This window comes from Ursus arctos, chromosome Y, assembly GCF_023065955.2.
Source record: "Ursus arctos isolate Adak ecotype North America chromosome Y, UrsArc2.0, whole genome shotgun sequence".
NCBI classification, from domain to species: domain Eukaryota; kingdom Metazoa; phylum Chordata; class Mammalia; order Carnivora; family Ursidae; genus Ursus; species Ursus arctos.
This window is the reverse complement of record NC_079874.1, coordinates 22051164-22071096: the sequence shown is the minus strand read 5'-3', so window position 1 is coordinate 22071096 and position 19933 is coordinate 22051164.

The window sequence follows — 19933 nt, the reverse complement described above, 5'->3', positions numbered from 1 at the left end:
ACTGTTGGCTGCGCAAACAGACATACACACACACACACACACACAGCACTCACACAAGGGCTCTAGCAGAGACATCCACACTTGGACCCGCCCTATCAAACTCACAAACGTCGTCCCGACAACACACACATACACAACAAACACACCAACACCCATGGTCTTTACTTACAGGCATAGACAATGGCACACACACACACACACACACACCAGAGGACACACACAAACAAAAACACACACGCTTCACAATCAATGAATGACACTTGGCCACTCAAACACGCACCCACACACCCACACACCCACACACACACACACACCCCCCCACACACACACAAACCCAGTGCCGCAAGCACGTGCTGATACCCCCCCCACAAGATCTCCGCACACAGGCATGCTCCGTGGCCCTGCAAACACGCATGAAAGCATGTTTGTTTTAGAGCACGTGGAAGCTCTCACCAAAGCTCTCGGCCTCACAACCATGCACAGCTGACCCTCGAGCCACGCAAACATACACACACACACACACACACACACACAGACGCACGCACGCAGGAGAACACACACAACGAACATACATGGTCTTCTGCACAGAAGCATTCACAATTATCCCTGCACCATCAGGCTGACAGAGACACACAGACAAACACACACACACACATGTATCCATGCATGCAAAAACACACAGAGACAAAACACACACTGGCACAGACGTGGGCAGGCACAGGGGTATGCACCCTCCAGCACCCCTATACATGCACATGTGCTTGTGTAAAATGAGAAACACACCTTACACACACGGTCCCCAACCAGAGGCACACACAGGTGGGTATGCATACACGCACACCCGCGCGTGCCCACACACTCCCCCGTCGGCTCGCAAACACACGGACGAGCAGCTGACAACCATGCAGAATCAAGCACACTTACACGCCAACGCGCACTCATGGTTTCTGGCACAGAGCCATAGGTGAGTAGCCCCACAGAAAATCACCAGCCAAGGTGCGCCTACAAAGACACACAGACCCTATACACACATGCACTATCCATACAGGTGAGCGGATCTCGGTAACCAAATGGAAACTCACAAATACGTGCATGTGGAAACACACACACGCAACACACACTGGTACCCCAACAGAGGCTTGTGCACCTGGCCGAGCCAACACACACACCCGTGCCTGTGCAAACACACACTCAGGAAACACACACCAACAGACACCGTCCGGTACGCCTGCATGTAAATGTGCCACAACACACACGTACGTGCCCACGGGAGAGACACACACTCATGCACAACACAGGCAAGCACACACAGTCTCTGGCACCCAGGCACACACACTTGGCCACACACATACACACATACGGGCGTATGCAGACACACACACGCAATACGGATTAGCTCACGTGGTCCCTGCACACACACAAGCACACACTCCCACACACAAGTGCACATGCAAACACACACACTACACAAGCACAAGTGGTCCGGCTCAGAGGCATGGTCGGCTGGCCGCACGTGCCCGCCCACATGAACACACACACAACACAAACACACACACACCTGCATGCAGACCTGGTCATACATGCTCCGTTACACACAGCCCGCTCACACAGCCGCAGTGCCCACAACTCACACCGGATTTCCCTCACACGTTCTTGGAGCTGTCGCCTGTGGGTGGGTGGTGCAGAGGGACAGGACGTGGGTCTGGAGGGACCGTGAGGGACCCTGAGGAAACGCCTCCTCCGTGGTCCTCCAGGGACATGTGGTTTTGCGGTGATCCTGACTAGAGGAAGCATGCACGGGACGGCATCACAGCAATGCGGGGCACGCTTCCAGGAGCAAGGGTACAGGGAGAAGCTCTCCAAGCGGGGTGAACGGGGCGGTAGCAGAGCCACCGGGCCACGAGTGCCCCGCTCGGCACGGCCCTTCCCCTGCCCTGAAGAACAGGGCTCCCATGTAGAGAGGTGTGCCCTTTCCCGTCCTCCTCCCTGACCTGCCGAGCAAGAGCGGTGGTCTCTCCACAAACAAGCCCTGCCCTGCCCTGCCCCCGTGCCTTACATCCCCCGCACACACGGAATCCCACAGGCCAGGGCTGATCTCCTACTGGCCGTGTGCTGGGTCCCCCATACACATCCACGCACAGACACATAGGGCTTCTTAACTTGTTTATGACTCGCCCGCCATCCCTGGCGATCTGGGTGCTGGACACTCTCTAGAGCTGGCCCTGAAGATCTGTTCCCCCACGTCTGTCCTGTGCGGGCAGAGCACCACGTAGACTCGTCCACCCGTCTCTCACAACGCTGGACGCCTCCTCCACTGCTTCTCGTCGGTCCAACTCTGATGCTCTGCGGTGTCCACGTCCGCACAGCTGCCGTGCCCGCGACACACACGCACAAACACACGGCACACGGACGCACAAGGGAGGTGTTCGTGACACTGCCTCATGCCGAGGATCGCTAAGGCGGCGGTGACCGAGGGCCCTGTCCTTGTGGGATCCCGCTTCCTCCTCCTCTAGGGCTTCACCACCCTCCTCCAGATGGCCTAGTACCATTGCCAAGAATGGCCGTGTGGCTATGGGAGGCCACGGGGTGGTCCGTAACACGGAGGGACGTCGGAGCGTCTCGGGACAAGGCAGCCCCACTCCCAAAATTTGGCAGACTGTCCCCACCTGAAAAGCTAGGTGGAGAACTGAGGACCCGGCGGACGGCCATGGGTGAGTGTTCAGAGAAATGGGGTGGAGGAGCCTTGCTTCCCCCGAACGACCTGAGACTTTCTGGCTCACACCTGGCTCACCGGATGAACTTGCCCCAGTGGACACCCTGCCCTGGGTGTGTGCCCTGAGTTCCCTCGCCAGGGTCCCTGCTCTCAGGGTCCTCTGAGCCTCAGTTTCCAAACTGGTCCCCAAATCCGACAGTGCCCTGGCACTTCCCACTCATATTTCAGGAAGCAGTGACCCGGCCACTCACCGACAGGTCCTCCTCTCTGCTCATTGCCTTCGGCTGCCTCCCTGCCGCAGGTAGTACCGCAGGGGATTGGGCCACAGGTCCTCAATGATGATCTGGTAGGGGAAACCGCCCAGGTGAGCACGGGGCCCAGGCCCCATTCCCAGGCTGCCCCCATTGCCATCACCAAGGCTAAAGCAGGCCTCAGCGGCCCCACCTCGGCGATCTTGTTAGACCCTGGGCAGCTGGGGTCGCACAACCACTTGAAGAAGGTAAGGCTGGTGGTGTCGAGTCTTCGGCTGGGAGCTCCACGTTCATCATCCCAGAACCACTGCACTGGAGTGGACCGAGTCGCCCTGTACCCTGCAGGAAGGGAAAATTCAGGGGAGGCTCTGCACTGTCTAGGACCCACACCCTGTCGCCCTCTCTCCCGCTCTCCTCTCAGCCTCTCTCCATCCTGTGCCGGCTCCCGCCCCCACCTTGTGTCCCTGCACACCCCCTGCCCCTCCCGAGTGCCCACCTGCCCCCGCCGGCCCGCCCCCGGCACCCTCGAAGCTCTAGCCCACTCCTACCGGCAATGCTAAGGTGATACTCCTTAAGGATCACTTTGTTCTGGAAGTAGGGGTTGTTCCCAAAGAAAAACATCAACCTGCTGTGGTCCTTGGGACGGCCCGGTTCCTCCACCTACCCCGCCAAAGAAAGACGAGGGGAATGGGACTTGTCCTCCACGGGTCCCGAGATGCTCCCTGCATGTCCCGCTGAACAAGACTGCCGGGCCCTCTCCTGCCCAAATTCCACTCCCAGTGGTCCTACCCCCGCCTCCCACTCCCAGGGCTGACCTCCAAGTCGGTCATGTAGCTGAGCACATCTTTGTCCTGGTCACCCATCACGGCTGATATCTGGGGGTGATTCAGGATCTGCCTTGGGTCAAGGAGCCTCGCCTTCAGCGCTACGGAAGGAGAGCCAGGAGCATCCCAGCCCTTCCCGGTGAGAGGAAAGGCCCGAAACAGGGCACGTGTAGAACCACCAGGCCCTGCTGCCCTCCCAACCCACTCAGCTCCTGCTCTTTCATCACAGCTGCTCAATACCAGCAGGTGCCTTGGCTTCCAGTGCCTCCGAGAGGGTCTGCGCCCGGCAGCACAAGGCCAAAGGACTGCCTGCGCTCCCTTCCACCCTCAACCCTGGCCTGTGTCTGTGGCCGGCAGGCAGTGACTGCTTTGGGTGTCCAGATGTGCTCGGTCGCGCTCTCACGGCTGTGTTTGCTTAAATGTTAGCCTGCAGGCCTGTGCCCTTGAGGGGCCTTCTGCGCCCACAAAGGGGCCGCTCAGCTCCCTTGGAGCCTGGCTGCACACCCACAGGGCAAAGGGAGGGCCCGTAGGGATCAGCGAGAGAGGGAGGGAAAGGGGTTAGAGGCAGCAGGAGGGAAAGCACAAGAGAGACAGAGACAGCCATACAGGGAGGAAGGGACACAGAGGGAAGGCAGAGCGCAGAGAGGGAGAGGGTGGGGGACACACAGATGGGAGAGACAGGGAGGTAAGGAAACGTGGGTGTGGGCGCATGGCCCTGGGTCCGCGGCCTGGCTGTGTAGGGCCTGATACAGTTGGCAGCACAGCATGCAGCGTGTCTGGGTTGCCGTGTCCGGGGAAGCGTGGCGGCCTGCTGAGTGACTCTGGAAGCCGCATGAGGACGCAGCTGTGGGTGGGCACTGAACTCTTTGGAAAAGGACACAGGCTCTGAAGGACAGGGAAGGGGGCGGCCTGCCTCTCAATGGGCATGCCCCACGCAGCCGGCAGGACGTTTCCTTCCAGGACCTGCTCCGAGCCAAGGGTGGAACTACACTAGGCATGCAGGGTGTGGACATGTGCTCCATGACACCTGGAGAGTGTTGGGAGCGCTCCCTGCAGTCCCAGAGCATTTGGCCGCAGCTTCTGCTCAGACGTGGTCTATACAAGCCTCAGCCCCTGCCTTCCCCCCACCTTCAAGGCCCACAGTCCTGTACTGTGCCTTTATAGGGGCGGGGGACCCACTCCCACGGGGGTTGGGGAGGGGCCAGGGATCCTTCTCCCCAGCGCTCCTACCCCTGGCGGAGCCTCTGCTCCTCCCCTCCTGCCAGTGGTCCTCCACCGCAGACAAACCCAAGCCCAGAGGGAGGAAGGATACGGCCTGGGCCCAGAAGCCGGGGATGCGCTGGATGATGGCCCTTCTTCGAGCCAGGTGAGAACTCCGCTTCTGATTCATCCTGCGCTTGAGCCGCAAGTAGGCCCTGGTAGCTTGGGCATCCACAGAGCTGAGCGCAAACTGAACCATCTCCAGCGCGGCAAGTGGGGCGCCGGCTATCTCGGGACCCAGCCCTGACTCCCCCTGCTGCAGCGGCGGCAGTTGCTCGTCCTGCTGTGCTTGCACCGCCTCCTGGTCTTCCACCGCCACGACCTCCACCACCGCCATGATATCCTCCACCACCAGCAGCAACTCGTCCCCCGGGCCGGCCTGCTCTCTGCCCTGCTGGGCCTCCGCACCCACCCCAGCCTCTGTGCCCATCCCCCCGGCACCTAGGGCCTGCAGCGGCCCCGCCTCTCCCCAGGCACCTGCCTGGGCGAGGGGCCCCGATGCCTCACGGCCCCCTTCCAGGACCAAGGTGCTCCCGGACGGCAGGGCAGCGCCGCCTTCCCCGGAGCCTGCCGCGCTCTCCATGTGGTCCTGGTCCTGCGCGAGCAGAGCCAGCAGCGGAGGGAAGGAACTGGAGGTGAGAGCACGCGACTCCCGCAAACGGTGGGGCAGGTGGAGCTCTGGCGCCCCTAGCGGTCTGCGGGAGGCAGCGTCCTCCCAGAGGCTGCGGGCTGGTGAACACACGCGCACAAGGGATAGAGGGCATGCTGTGACGCCCAAGGATGACGCTCTATCACGTATGCGGCCTTGGTGGGACTGAGTCCTGAGCTAGCCCAGGACAAGGGAGAACCCCTCTTCCAGTCAGTTAACGGCCGGTGGGCGTGGTCAGCCAGGGCCTCGCCCCTCGCCCTGCAGGCACCAATCAGGGAGCCAGCCGGGGCGCCCCGCCTACCGCGCTCCCAGGACACACCTCCACCTTCACCCCTCCCGCCGCTTCCTCCCGGGGCGCCCTCCGCCTGGTATTTGAACCCAGCAGTGCCAGGCTGTCCCTCGCCTTCCCGAATACACTCCTCTAGGACTCAGGACGCTGTATACACACCCGGGAGCCCTGGACCAGTGTGTGTGGAAAGCGTCAGCCCATGCCCCGGAGAATCTAGGGCAATTCCAGGACACAGGTGCCCCGATGCTCTCTGCCGGCCCGGGGTTGGGGGGAAAAGTGTGGCCACAGTTTGTCCCAGCCCATGTCCTTTGCTACTCAGGAGAAGAGTGACAAAGAGTGCTGGTTCCATCTGCGTGCCTGTGCTTTCTTCTTGCTCTCCTCTCCGTCTTCCTCTAAGTCTTTGGGTTCAGGTGCTCTTTCTCTGGCCCCTCGCTGGCCACACGGTCTCTAGGGGAGAAGGACTTCAGGATGGAAGATGCAGACGCCTCTCTGAGCAGCTCTTTTCCCTGGACATAAAAGCCCTGTCCCCCTCTGTGACTGGCACCCAGTCAGGTGACCCTGGAAAAGGTCCCAAGCAGGGTACCCACAGCAGCACACTCACCCAACAACCACGCAAGCAGACACGCAGTGTGTTTGCCCTGGAGGACAGACGAACTGACCCTTAGAGGAGCCACGAGCATAGAGCAAAGGGGACCCTGAAGAGGATGTCTGGGTGAACCCTGTTAAGAGGGTGGCAGGTGATGCCGTCTGCTGGCCTGGAGCCACCTCTCTGTCTGCTGTTAGGGAGGCCAGGCGGCAAGGAGCTGAGGACGGCACCCAGGACACACGTAGCAGGAATGCACGTGCCTTTCCTGCTAGACACAGAACGTCTTGCGTTGCATTCTGCCAACACCGCGAATGCCGTGGGAATGGGTTCCCGGCTCACCTGGCCTGCAGAAGAGAACGTACCCTTCCTAGCCTTGGCCCGTCCAGGCCACCCGGGTCAGACCGTGAGCGGAATATCAGGCCGGGCCACCACGGCCCCGCGGCGGGCTCGCAGTCGTGGTGAGAGGACACACAAAGTGTGCTTGTAAGCCAGCACAGTAGGCTTGGGGCAGTTGGTTTGGTGCCAATGCAAGCCAGTCTCTCCAGGCATGACTGAAAGGTCGGGCCTTCCTCCACACACCCACTTAGTCCTCGGAGCCGGCAAAGTGCCGCACGAGCCATGCCCTGGGGATGGCGTGGCAACGTAAGACTTACTCCCTGGCAGCTGATGCATGCGTCCAATCGCCCCACCTCATTCCACGGCAGGCAGGACTTCCACGTGGCCGAGGCAGCACGGCGCCTTGCTCTGGTGGCACAGGGCACGTAGCTACCATCCAGCCTTTCCTCTCCCCTTTAGAGCAGGGAGGTCCTTCCCGAAAGCCCAGAGGAAGCCCAGAAGTTTCCAGGGAAAACAGGCATGGTGGGCTGGCCCTTTCTGGGGACTTCTGGGGCCTGAGGCATGCTGGCCGATCCCCTGAGACCACAAGGGTCCATGGGACTTCACCTCCACCCTGCGGACATAAGAATTCCTAGGGACCGGACTGTGGGAGCTGCCAGGCTGCCCTGCAGCTTAAGAGTCAAGGAGCTGGGAAGACATGTCTGAGGGAAGAGCCTTTCCAGTGGCTCAAGGGAAGCTCCGTGTGCCCACGGCATTGCGGCTCTCCAACACCCTAAGCTGTTCCTGAGGGGTGCATCGGGCTTCAGATCCCCAACACTGCCGCACAGTGGTGCCACCTAGTGCTGTTCCGGGCAGGGACCATGGGCTCAGCAGGGTTTCCTGAGCCCGAAGGCCAAAACCCTCCCCTACCTACCGCTAGCTGCTCCGACAGGCAGGAAGGAACAGAGTTCCCCAAGGACGTGAGGCCAAGAGTCCAAACAGGCTGAGCTGTCAGCATGACAGCCCAGGGGCTGCTGGGAGTCTCACACAGGGACCATTGATGGGCAACAGGAGGACAGAGCTGGGACCACGCTGCAAGGTCCAGTTGTGGCAGAGGTAGTGGGGAAAGTCACCTGGGGGAGTGCGTCCTTGGGGGCATGCTGGTGGTGGGGGTGAGCTCAGGGGTGGTGAGAGGTGTTGATTTGGGAAGCCCCTGTGGGCTCAGGAGCAGCAAGCTAGGTGGCCCTCGGTGAGGCAGGGAACACGGGCCTTGAGGGTCCACCTCCTCTCCCTTCCCTCTTCTCCACCTGGTCCGCAGGAGGCAGAGATGACCGCCCCAACCTGGAGCTCATCGGACACCAGGACGGCCCTTCGGCCAGGAGGAATACTCCCCTCAGGACCCTTTCCTCTGCAGTAACGTACTGCCGTGGGTACTTACTTACTCTTTGGGACCCTTGGCCGACAGCGCAAATCGGGGCACAAGTTCTTAGCCCCTCTGTAGCACATGCTGAAACCTCACAGTGTTTCCCACAGCTGGGTCCAGCCGTGCCAGCAGCACAGATGGGAGGTCGCCTGACACACGCCCGCCAGCTCCCACCCCTCCCTGCTTCCCTTGGCCCCTCTGCATGTTGCATCCAGGGGCAGACACACCCCTGAATACCCAAGGAATGCCCACGACGGCTGTGTGTCAGGAGGGACGTGGCTGCACTCTGCCAGTGGCCCCTTTCTCCTTAGTCAGCAGAGCTAGAAACCCCGCATTCCCTCTCCTTCATCGAACAGGGCCTACAAGCACACTGAGACACGTGTGTGCTCATGCAGACACTTGAACATGCAACACACACAGACACACACTCTTGACACACAGGCATGCAAGGTGGCCACACACACACCCCTCTCATGCATTTGCTGCAAACTGGGAGACACGAGCACTCACGTGTGCTCATGCAAGCATGCACAAGACCCACATGGACACGGATTCCGTCTCTCTGGCATGGAGATGGCTGCACGCACACACACAGAGGTGCCCATGTGGACCCACGCAGACCGGCAACTCACACACCTATACACGGTCTCCGGCCCACAGGCATGAGATGGCTGCACACACACACACAGCACACACACACATACACACATGTCCATGCAAACACACGGGACACACAACACGCACAGACACGTTATCTGGCACACTGGCATGCAGATTGTCGCATAGACACACACACACTCGCATACGCACATGCACACATGCAAATCACACCACACGCACACACGTGGACCTGCACGCAGGCATGCACTGTTGGCTGCGCAAACAGACATACACACACACACACACACAGCACTCACACAAGGGCTCTAGCAGAGACATCCACACTTGGACCCGCCCTATCAAACTCACAAACGTCGTCCCGACAACACACACATACACAACAAACACACCAACACCTATGGTCTTTACTTACAGGCATAGACAATGGGCCACATACACACACACACACCAGAGGACACACACAAACAAAAACACATACGCTCCACAATCAATGAATGACACTTGGCCACTCAAACACGCACCCACACACACACCCCCCCCCACACACACACACAAACCCAGTGCCGCAAGCACGTGCTGATACCCCCCCCACAAGATCTCCGCACACAGGCATGCTCCGTGGCCCTGCAAACACGCATGAAAGCATGTTTGTTTTAGAGCACGTGGAAGCTCTCACCAAAGCTCTCGGCCTCACAACCATGCACAGCTGACCCTCGAGCCACACAAACATACACACACACACACACACACACGCACGCAGGAGAACACACACAACGAACATACGTGGTCTTCTGCACAGAAGCATTCACAATTATCCCTGCACCATCAGGCTGACAGAGACACACAGACAAACACACACACACACATGTATCCATGCATGCAAAAACACACAGAGACAAAACACACACTGGCACAGACGTGGGCAGGCACAGGGGTATGCACCCTCCAGCACCCCTATACATGCACATGTGCTTGTGTAAAATGAGAAACACACCTTACACACACGGTCCCCAACCAGAGGCACACACAGGTGGGTATGCATACACGCACACCCGCGCGTGCCCACACACTCCCCCGTCGGCTCGCAAACACACAGACGAGCAGCTGACAACCATGCAGAATCAAGCACACTTACACGCCAACGCGCACTCATGGTTTCTGGCACAGAGCCATAGGTGAGTAGCCCCACAGAAAATCACCAGCCAAGGTGCGCCTACAAAGACACACAGACCCTATACACACATGCACTATCCATACAGGTGAGCGGATCTCGGTAACCAAATGGAAACTCACAAATACGTGCATGTGGAAACACACACACGCAACACACACTGGTACCCCAACAGAGGCTTGTGCACCTGGCCGAGCCAACACACACACCCGTGCCTGTGCAAACACACACTCAGGAAACACACACCAACAGACACCGTCCGGTACGCCTGCATGTAAATGTGCCACAACACACACGTACGTGCCCACGGGAGAGACACACACTCATGCACAACACAGGCAAGCACACACAGTCTCTGGCACCCAGGCACACACACTTGGCCACACACATACACACATACGGGCGTATGCAGACACACACACGCAATACGGATTAGCTCACGTGGTCCCTGCACACACACAAGCACACACTCCCACACACAAGTGCACATGCAAACACACACACTACACAAGCACACGTGGTCCGGCTCAGAGGCATGGTCGGCTGGCCGCACGTGCCCGCCCACATGAACACACACACAACACAAACACACACACACCTGCATGCAGACCTGGTCATACATGCTCCGTTACACACAGCCCGCTCACACAGCCGCAGTGCCCACAACTCACACCGGATTTCCCTCACACGTTCTTGGAGCTGTCGCCTGTGGGTGGGTGGTGCAGAGGGACAGGACGTGGGTCTGGAGGGACCGTGAGGGACCCTGAGGAAACGCCTCCTCCGTGGTCCTCCAGGGACATGTGGTTTTGCGGTGATCCTGACTAGAGGAAGCATGCACGGGACGGCATCACAGCAATGCGGGGCACGCTTCCAGGAGCAAGGGTACAGGGAGAAGCTCTCCAAGCGGGGTGAACGGGGCGGTAGCAGAGCCACCGGGCCACGAGTGCCCCGCTCGGCACGGCCCTTCCCCTGCCCTGAAGAACAGGGCTCCCATGTAGAGAGGTGTGCCCTTTCCCGTCCTCCTCCCTGACCTGCCGAGCAAGAGCGGTGGTCTCTCCACAAACAAGCCCTGCCCTGCCCTGCCCCCGTGCCTTACATCCCCCGCACACACGGAATCCCACAGGCCAGGGCTGATCTCCTACTGGCCGTGTGCTGGGTCCCCCATACACATCCACGCACAGACACATAGGGCTTCTTAACTTGTTTATGACTCGCCCGCCATCCCTGGCGATCTGGGTGCTGGACACTCTCTAGAGCTGGCCCTGAAGATCTGTTCCCCCACGTCTGTCCTGTGCGGGCAGAGCACCACGTAGACTCGTCCACCCGTCTCTCACAACGCTGGACGCCTCCTCCACTGCTTCTCGTCGGTCCAACTCTGATGCTCTGCGGTGTCCACGTCCGCACAGCTGCCGTGCCCGCGACACACACGCACAAACACACGGCACACGGACGCACAAGGGAGGTGTTCGTGACACTGCCTCATGCCGAGGATCGCTAAGGCGGCGGTGACCGAGGGCCCTGTCCTTGTGGGATCCCGCTTCCTCCTCCTCTAGGGCTTCACCACCCTCCTCCAGATGGCCTAGTACCATTGCCAAGAATGGCCGTGTGGCTGTGGGAGGCCACGGGGTGGTCCGTAACACGGAGGGACGTCGGAGCGTCTCGGGACAAGGCAGCCCCACTCCCAAAATTTGGCAGACTGTCCCCACCTGAAAAGCTAGGTGGAGAACTGAGGACCCGGCGGACGGCCATGGGTGAGTGTTCAGAGAAATGGGGTGGAGGAGCCTTGCTTCCCCCGAACGACCTGAGACTTTCTGGCTCACACCTGGCTCACCGGATGAACTTGCCCCAGTGGACACCCTGCCCTGGGTGTGTGCCCTGAGTTCCCTCGCCAGGGTCCCTGCTCTCAGGGTCCTCTGAGCCTCAGTTTCCAAACTGGTCCCCAAACCCTACAGTGCCCTGGCACTTCCCACTCATATTTCAGGAAGCAGTGACCCGGCCACTCACCGACAGGTCCTCCTCTCTGCTCATTGCCTTCGGCTGCCTCCCTGCCGCAGGTAGTACCGCAGGGGATTGGGCCACAGGTCCTCAATGATGATCTGGTAGGGGAAACCGCCCAGGTGAGCACGGGGCCCAGGCCCCATTCCCAGGCTGCCCCCATTGCCATCACCAAGGCTAAAGCAGGCCTCAGCGGCCCCACCTCGGCGATCTTGTTAGACCCTGGGCAGCTGGGGTCGCACAACCACTTGAAGAAGGTAAGGCTGGTGGTGTCGAGTCTTCGGCTGGGAGCTCCACGTTCATCATCCCAGAACCACTGCACTGGAGTGGACCGAGTCGCCCTGTACCCTGCAGGAAGGGAAAATTCAGGGGAGGCTCTGCACTGTCTAGGACCCACACCCTGTCGCCCTCTCTCCCGCTCTCCTCTCAGCCTCTCTCCATCCTGTGCCGGCTCCCGCCCCCACCTTGTGTCCCTGCACACCCCCTGCCCCTCCCGAGTGCCCACCTGCCCCCGCCGGCCCGCCCCCGGCACCCTCGAAGCTCTAGCCCACTCCTACCGGCAATGCTAAGGTGATACTCCTTAAGGATCACTTTGTTCTGGAAGTAGGGGTTGTTCCCAAAGAAAAACATCAACCTGCTGTGGTCCTTGGGACGGCCCGGTTCCTCCACCTACCCCGCCAAAGAAAGACGAGGGGAATGGGACTTGTCCTCCACGGGTCCCGAGATGCTCCCTGCATGTCCCGCTGAACAAGACTGCCGGGCCCTCTCCTGCCCAAATTCCACTCCCAGTGGTCCTACCCCCGCCTCCCACTCCCAGGGCTGACCTCCAAGTCGGTCATGTAGCTGAGCACATCTTTGTCCTGGTCACCCATCACGGCTGATATCTGGGGGTGATTCAGGATCTGCCTTGGGTCAAGGAGCCTCGCCTTCAGCGCTACGGAAGGAGAGCCAGGAGCAGCCCAGCCCTTCCCGGTGAGAGGAAGGGCCCGAAACAGGGCACGTGTAGAACCACCAGGCCCTGCTGCCCTCCCAACCCACTCAGCTCCTGCTCTTTCATCACAGCTGCTCAATACCAGCAGGTGCCTTGGCTTCCAGTGCCTCCGAGAGGGTCTGCGCCCGGCAGCACAAGGCCAAAGGACTGCCTGCGCTCCCTTCCACCCTCAACCCTGGCCTGTGTCTGTGGCCGGCAGGCAGTGACTGCTTTGGGTGTCCAGATGTGCTCGGTCGCGCTCTCACGGCTGTGTTTGCTTAAATGTTAGCCTGCAGGCCTGTGCCCTTGAGGGGCCTTCTGCGCCCACAAAGGGGCCGCTCAGCTCCCTTGGAGCCTGGCTGCACACCCACAGGGCAAAGGGAGGGCCCGTAGGGATCAGCGAGAGAGGGAGGGAAAGGGGTTAGAGGCAGCAGGAGGGAAAGCACAAGAGAGACAGAGACAGCCATACAGGGAGGAAGGGACACAGAGGGAAGGCAGAGCGCAGAGAGGGAGAGGGTGGGGGACACACAGATGGGAGAGACAGGGAGGTAAGGAAACGTGGGTGTGGGCGCATGGCCCTGGGTCCGCGGCCTGGCTGTGTAGGGCCTGATACAGTTGGCAGCACAGCATGCAGCGTGTCTGGGTTGCCGTGTCCGGGGAAGCGTGGCGGCCTGCTGAGTGACTCTGGAAGCCGCATGAGGACGCAGCTGTGGGTGGGCACTGAACTCTTTGGAAAAGGACACAGGCTCTGAAGGACAGGGAAGGGGGCGGCCTGCCTCTCAATGGGCATGCCCCACGCAGCCGGCAGGACGTTTCCTTCCAGGACCTGCTCCGAGCCAAGGGTGGAACTACACTAGGCATGCAGGGTGTGGACATGTGCTCCATGACACCTGGAGAGTGTTGGGAGCGCTCCCTGCAGTCCCAGAGCATTTGCCCGCAGCTTCTGCTCAGACGTGGTCTATACAAGCCTCAGCCCCTGCCTTCCCCCCACCTTCAAGGCCCACAGTCCTGTACTGTGCCTTATAGGGGCGGGGGACCCACTCCCACGGGGGTTGGGGAGGGGCCAGGGATCCTTCTCCCCAGCGCTCCTACCCCTGGCGGAGCCTCTGCTCCTCCCCTCCTGCCAGTGGTCCTCCACCGCAGACAAACCCAAGCCCAGAGGGAGGAAGGATACGGCCTGGGCCCAGAAGCCGGGGATGCGCTGGATGATGGCCCTTCTTCGAGCCAGGTGAGAACTCCGCTTCTGATTCATCCTGCGCTTGAGCCGCAAGTAGGCCCTGGTAGCTTGGGCATCCACAGAGCTGAGCGCAAACTGAACCATCTCCAGCGCGGCAAGTGGGGCGCCGGCTATCTCGGGACCCAGCCCTGACTCCCCCTGCTGCAGCGGCGGCAGTTGCTCGTCCTGCTGTGCTTGCACCGCCTCCTGGTCTTCCACCGCCACGACCTCCACCACCGCCATGATATCCTCCACCACCAGCAGCAACTCGTCCCCCGGGCCGGCCTGCTCTCTGCCCTGCTGGGCCTCCGCACCCACCCCAGCCTCTGTGCCCATCCCCCCGGCACCTAGGGCCTGCAGCGGCCCCGCCTCTCCCCAGGCACCTGCCTGGGCGAGGGGCCCCGATGCCTCACGGCCCCCTTCCAGGACCAAGGTGCTCCCGGACGGCAGGGCAGCGCCGCCTTCCCCGGAGCCTGCCGCGCTCTCCATGTGGTCCTGGTCCTGCGCGAGCAGAGCCAGCAGCGGAGGGAAGGAACTGGAGGTGAGAGCACGCGACTCCCGCAAACGGTGGGGCAGGTGGAGCTCTGGCGCCCCTAGCGGTCTGCGGGAGGCAGCGTCCTCCCAGAGGCTGCGGGCTGGTGAACACACGCGCACAAGGGATAGAGGGCATGCTGTGACGCCCAAGGATGACGCTCTATCACGTATGCGGCCTTGGTGGGACTGAGTCCTGAGCTAGCCCAGGACAAGGGAGAACCCCTCTTCCAGTCAGTTAACGGCCGGTGGGCGTGGTCAGCCAGGGCCTCGCCCCTCGCCCTGCAGGCACCAATCAGGGAGCCAGCCGGGGCGCCCCGCCTACCGCGCTCCCAGGACACACCTCCACCTTCACCCCTCCCGCCGCTTCCTCCCGGGGCGCCCTCCGCCTGGTATTTGAACCCAGCAGTGCCAGGCTGTCCCTCGCCTTCCCGAATACACTCCTCTAGGACTCAGGACGCTGTATACACACCCGGGAGCCCTGGACCAGTGTGTGTGGAAAGCGTCAGCCCATGCCCCGGAGAATCTAGGGCAATTCCAGGACACAGGTGCCCCGATGCTCTCTGCCGGCCCGGGGTTGGGGGGAAAAGTGTGGCCACAGTTTGTCCCAGCCCATGTCCTTTGCTACTCAGGAGAAGAGTGACAAAGAGTGCTGGTTCCATCTGCGTGCCTGTGCTTTCTTCTTGCTCTCCTCTCCGTCTTCCTCTAAGTCTTTGGGTTCAGGTGCTCTTTCTCTGGCCCCTCGCTGGCCACACGGTCTCTAGGGGAGAAGGACTTCAGGATGGAAGATGCAGACGCCTCTCTGAGCAGCTCTTTTCCCTGGACATAAAAGCCCTGTCCCCCTCTGTGACTGGCACCCAGTCAGGTGACCCTGGAAAAGGTCCCAAGCGGGGTACCCACAGCAGCACACTCACCCAACAACCACGCAAGCAGACACGCAGTGTGTTTGCCCTGGAGGACAGACGAACTGACCCTTAGAGGAGCCACGAGCATAGAGCAAAGGGGACCCTGAAGAGGATGTCTGGGTGAACCCTGTTAAGAGGGTGGCAGGTGATGCCGTCTGCTGGCCTGGAGCCACCTCTCTGTCTGCTGTTAGGGAGGCCAGGCGGCAAGGAGCTGAGGACGGCACCCAGGACACACGTAGCAGGAATGCACGTGCCTTTCCTGCTAGACACAGAACGTCTTGCGTTGCATTCTGCCAACACCGCGAATGCCGTGGGAATGGGTTCCCGGCTCACCTGGCCTGCAGAAGAGAACGTACCCTTCCTAGCCTTGGCCCGTCCAGGCCACCCGGGTCAGACCGTGAGCGGAATATCAGGCCGGGCCACCACGGCCCCGCGGCGGGCTCGCAGTCGTGGTGAGAGGACACACAAAGTGTGCTTGTAAGCCAGCACAGTAGGCTTGGGGCAGTTGGTTTGGTGCCAATGCAAGCCAGTCTCTCCAGGCATGACTGAAAGGTCGGGCCTTCCTCCACACACCCACTTAGTCCTCGGAGCCGGCAAAGTGCCGCACGAGCCATGCCCTGGGGATGGCGTGGCAACGTAAGACTTACTCCCTGGCAGCTGATGCATGCGTCCAATCGCCCCACCTCATTCCACGGCAGGCAGGACTTCCACGTGGCCGAGGCAGCACGGCGCCTTGCTCTGGTGGCACAGGGCACGTAGCTACCATCCAGCCTTTCCTCTCCCCTTTAGAGCAGGGAGGTCCTTCCCGAAAGCCCAGAGGAAGCCCAGAAGTTTCCAGGGAAAACAGGCATGGTGGGCTGGCCCTTTCTGGGGACTTCTGGGGCCTGAGGCATGCTGGCCGATCCCCTGAGACCACAAGGGTCCATGGGACTTCATCTCCACCCTGCGGACATAAGAATTCCTAGGGACCGGACTGTGGGAGCTGCCAGGCTGCCCTGCAGCTTAAGAGTCAAGGAGCTGGGAAGACATGTCTGAGGGAACAGCCTTTCCAGTGGCTCAAGGGAAGCTCCCTGTGCCCACGGCATTGCGGCCCTCCAACACCCTAAGCTGTTCCTGAGGGGTGCATCGGGCTTCAGATCCCCAACACTGCCGCACAGTGGTGCCACCTAGTGCTGTTCCGGGCAGGGACCATGGGCTCAGCAGGGTTTCCTGAGCCCGAAGGCCAAAACCCTCCCCTACCTACCGCTAGCTGCTCCGACAGGCAGGAAGGAACAGAGTTCCCCAAGGACGTGAGGCCAAGAGTCCAAACAGGCTGAGCTGTCAGCATGACAGCCCAGGGGCTGCTGGGAGTCTCACACAGGGACCATTGATGGGCAACAGGAAGACAGAGCTGGGACCACGCTGCAAGGTCCAGTTGTGGCAGAGGTAGTGGGGAAAGTCACCTGGGGGAGTGCGTCCTTGGGGGCATGCTGGTGGTGGGGGTGAGCTCAGGGGTGGTGAGAGGTGTTGATTTGGGAAGCCCCTGTGGGCTCAGGGGCAGCAAGCTAGGTGGCCCTCGGTGAGGCAGGGAACACGGGCCTTGAGGGTCCACCTCCTCTCCCTTCCCTCTTCTCCACCTGGTCCGCAGGAGGCAGAGATGACCGCCCCAACCTGGAGCTCATCGGACACCAGGACGGCCCTTCGGCCAGGAGGAATACTCCCCTCAGGACCCTTTCCTCTGCAGTAACGTACTGCCGTGGGTACTTACTTCCTCTTTGGGACCCTTGGCCGACAGCGCAAATCGGGGCACAAGTTCTTAGCCCCTCTGTAGCACATGCTGAAACCTCACAGTGTTTCCCACAGCTGGGACCAGCCGTGCCAGCAGCACAGATGGGAGGTCGCCTGACACACGCCCGCCAGCTCCCACCCCTCCCTGCTTCCCTTGGCCCCTCTGCGTGTTGCATCCAGGGGCAGACACACCCCTGAATACCCAAGGAATGCCCACGACGGCTGTGTGTCAGGAGGGACGTGGCTGCACTCTGCCAGTGGCCCCTTTCTCCTTAGTCAGCAGAGCTAGAAACCCCGCATTCCCTCTCCTTCATCGAACAGGGCCTACAAGCACACTGAGACACGTGTGTGCTCATGCAGACACTTGAACATGCAACACACACAGACACACACTCTTGACACACAGGCATGCAAGGTGGCCACACACACACCCCTCTCATGCATTTGCTGCAAACTGGGAGACACGAGCACTCACGTGTGCTCATGCAAGCATGCACAAGACCCACATGGACACGGATTCCGTCTCTCTGGCATGGAGATGGCTGCACGCACACACACAGAGGTGCCCATGTGGACCCACGCAGACCGGCAACTCACACACCTATACACGGTCTCCGGCCCACAGGCATGAGATGGCTGCACACACACACACAGCACACACACACATACACACATGTCCATGCAAACACACGGGACACACAACACGCACAGACACGTTATCTGGCACACTGGCATGCAGATTGTCGCATAGACACACACACACACACTCGCATACGCACATGCACACACGCAAATCACACCACACGCACACACGTGGACCTGCACGCAGGCATGCACTGTTGGCTGCGCAAACAGACATACACACACACACACACACACAGCACTCACACAAGGGCTCTAGCAGAGACATCCACACTTGGACCCGCCCTATCAAACTCACAAACGTCGTCCCGACAACACACACATACACAACAAACACACCAACACCCATGGTCTTTACTTACAGGCATAGACAATGGCACACACACACACACACACACACACACCAGAGGACACACACAAACAAAAACACACACGCTCCATAATCAATGAATGACACTTGGCCACTCAAACACGCACCCCCCCACACACACACACAAACCCAGTGCCGCAAGCACGTGCTGATACCCCCCCACAAGATCTCCGCACACAGGCATACTCCGTGGCCCTGCAAACACGCATGAAAGCATGTTTGTTTTAGAGCACGTGGAAGCTCTCACCAAAGCTCTCGGCCTCACAACCATGCACAGCTGACCCTCGAGCCACGCAAACATACATACACACACACACACACACACACGCACGCAGGAGAACACACACAACGAACATACATGGTCTTCTGCACAGAAGCATTCACAATTATCCCTGCACCATCAGGCTGACAGAGACACACAGACAAACACACACACACACACATGTATCCATGCATGCAAAAACACACAGAGACAAAACACACACTGGCACAGACGTGGGCAGGCACAGGGGTATGCACCCTCCAGCACCCCTATACATGCACATGTGCTTGTGTAAAATGAGAAACACACCTTACACACACAGTCCCCAACCAGAGGCACACACAGGTGGGTATGCATACACGCACACCCGCGCGTGCCCACACACTCCCCCGTCGGCTCGCAAACACACAGACGAGCAGCTGACAACCATGCAGAATCAAGCACACTTACACGCCAACGCGCACTCATGGTTTCTGGCACAGAGCCATAGGTGAGTAGCCCCACAGAAAATCACCAGCCAAGGTGCGCCTACAAAGACACACAGACCCTATACACACATGCACTATCCATACAGGTGAGCGGATCTCGGTAACCAAATGGAAACTCACAAATACGTGCATGTGGAAACACACACACGCAACACACACTGGTACCCCAACAGAGGCTTGTGCACCTGGCCGAGCCAACACACACACCCGTGCCTGTGCAAACACACACTCAGGAAACACACACCAACAGACACCGTCCGGTACGCCTGCATGTAAATGTGCCACAACACACACGTACGTGCCCACGGGAGAGACACACACTCATGCACAACACAGGCAAGCACACACAGTCTCTGGCACCCAGGCACACACACTTGGCCACACACATACACACATACGGGCGTATGCAGACACACACACGCAATACGGATTACCTCACGTGGTCCCTGCACACACACAAGCACACACTCCCACACACAAGTGCACATGCAAACACACACACTACACAAGCACACGTGGTCCGGCTCAGAGGCATGGTCGGCTGGCCGCACGTGCCCGCCCACATGAACACACACACAACACAAACACACACACACCTGCATGCAGACCTGGTCATACATGCTCCGTTACACACAGCCCGCTCACACAGCCGCAGTGCCCACAACTCACACCGGATTTCCCTCAC